Source organism: Tiliqua scincoides, chromosome 2 (assembly GCF_035046505.1).
Source record: "Tiliqua scincoides isolate rTilSci1 chromosome 2, rTilSci1.hap2, whole genome shotgun sequence".
Classification (NCBI taxonomy): domain Eukaryota; kingdom Metazoa; phylum Chordata; class Lepidosauria; order Squamata; family Scincidae; genus Tiliqua; species Tiliqua scincoides.
The window spans coordinates 112,845,829-112,848,033 of NC_089822.1; the positions used below are offsets into that span (position 1 = coordinate 112,845,829).

General features: G+C 47.7%; 1 pseudogene; it reads left to right on the forward strand.

Annotated features, from left to right (window-relative positions):
• Window positions 1-566: 566 nt before the first annotated feature.
• Window positions 567-685, forward strand: LOC136642518 (5S ribosomal RNA; annotated as a pseudogene).
• Window positions 686-2,205: the final 1,520 nt, after the last annotated feature.

Here is a 2,205-nt window from a genome sequence, read left to right on the forward strand (position 1 = left end):
GATAGAAATAGAAATAAATAACCTCACCAGGTGATCCTAACAGCCCAACTTTATCTTCGCTATATGCAGATCTCATAGCCACCATTACTGCATCTGCTCCAATGGTCTGTGGTCCACTGCCAGCTGTGGGTTGCAGACTGGCTGTCAGCACAGGTAGGTTGGGTGGGTGTGGACTGGGGTAGGGGTTGGGCTGGAGCGAGTCATGGGTGGATCTCAGTGGCAAGATCCAGAGCCCCCATCCCAGGCAGGCCTGACATGCCCCCTGCAGCAGTTCAGAGCCATGCTAGCAAAAGAGCTAGCAAAGAGATCTGGTCCCATAGGGGACCAGCTAACCATGAAGGTTAGCTGGTCTGCTCCCCAGGCAGCCTGAAGGATGCAGTGCAGGGTGCATCAGCATCCCTGCACTGCATAGGCCAGCCCTGGATAGGACTGAACCATTAGGCAAGCCACTCTCACTCGATCAGCCTCGGCCCCCCAACATCTGCAATACTATACTGCCCTGCTTACAGAGTTGTTGAAAGGATCAAAACAAGAGCCCTTATTCATCCTGCTCCTGCAATGTACTTGGATACAATCCCTTTACCCTGCACATGCCCGATCACGTCTGATCTCAGAAGCTAAACAGGGTCAGGCCTGGTTAGTACTTGGATGGGAGACCGCCGGGGAATACCGGGTGCTGTAGGCTTATACCATAGTCTTTCGAGACTGAAGGTTGCCAACCATCAAATACACAGCCTTCAGGGAATGAGGCAAACAGGCACACTGGCATTAGGAGTACAGTGGGAGAGTTAGGACAGACAGAAAATATTTCTTTACCCAGCATGTAATTAGTCTGTGGAACTCCTTGACACAGGAAGGAACTCCTTGACACATCTTACCTAGATGTGTTTAAGAGGGGATTGGACAAATTTCTGGAGGCAAAGTTCATCACAGGTTACAAGTCATGGTATGCAGGGGAGGGCACCAGGACACAGATTGTCTGTTGCCTTGTGTGTCCCCTGAAGCATTTGGTGGGCCACTGTGAGATACAGGAAGCTGGACTAGATGGGCCTTTGGCCTGATCCAACCGGGCTCTTCTTATGTTCTGTCCCCCCCGCCCCCCCCCCCGTTCTGAAAATGGAAGATTTTGTGAAAAGAGGGATAAATGAGCAGCTCTCCATGCTTGGACTCTTGAGTGAGCAACAGAATGGGGGTTCAGGGCTAAACTAAGAGTGTAAACAAATTATCAAGAGTAACCACATCAACCCAAAGGCTGAACTAAGCCACGTGGCTCCAATCCAGACTAGTGCAGTGGTTAGAATGCTATGATGTGGGAACCCACATTCAAATCCCTGCTTAGATATGAAGCTCACTTGTTCTTGAGGAAGTGAGCACAGTCACTCAGACTGTGTCCTATCACTGGCAGAATTTACTTGTGTGTGGGGGGGTGCACTTAGGAGCACTGAGTAGTTCTGCTTCCAGTAAGAAGCAGAACTACTCTGCAAAAAATGCTCTGCAATATCACTGCTACATTAAAGTAATCAGAATCCAGAGATGCTGCAGTATTGTTCCAAGTGGCTGGTTAAAGACTTCAGGGAGAAGGAGGTGGAGAGGGAAACAAAACTCCCAATTAGCAATGGTGCTTTATTGCTGCAAAAAAAATGAAGTTTCCTCCAGTGCTTGGCAATGTCTAAATGATCTTCTTATGGTTCCCAGGGATCAATTGGCAGGTTCTGCTGTGAACAAGGAAAACTTACTACAACTCCAGCAAAGTGGTTTCTGTTTATATCAAGCCATTCTCCCAAGAGCTTATCCCACTAGATAACAGCATTTAAGTTATTTCTGCTCAGTCTACACCCATCACCCAGACAATTTGGCAAAGCCTAATACACCAGCTCCAAAACAGATTAAAATCTAAATGTTTACAAGCACAATTTTATCTTAAGCTAGCTGCCAAAGTGCTCTCCGTTGGCAAGGGCCACAGATGCAAGCCAGTATGATGCCTGGCAGCTTGTAGAAGTGTATTTGAAGGGCTGCACTGGGAGTAAGGCAAAATGCCAGCTCAAGATGAAGAGTTTTGCCAGATCTTGGGTTTCAGCCTCTTCCTTTTCAGGGTCTCCAGGGGAAGGAATAAAATCTCGGGGTAAAGGACCGAAAAGGAACAAGTGATTTCCTATTTAGCGTGATAAGAGGTTTTGCTGTTATTTCTATCCACCTGTTCTTCAA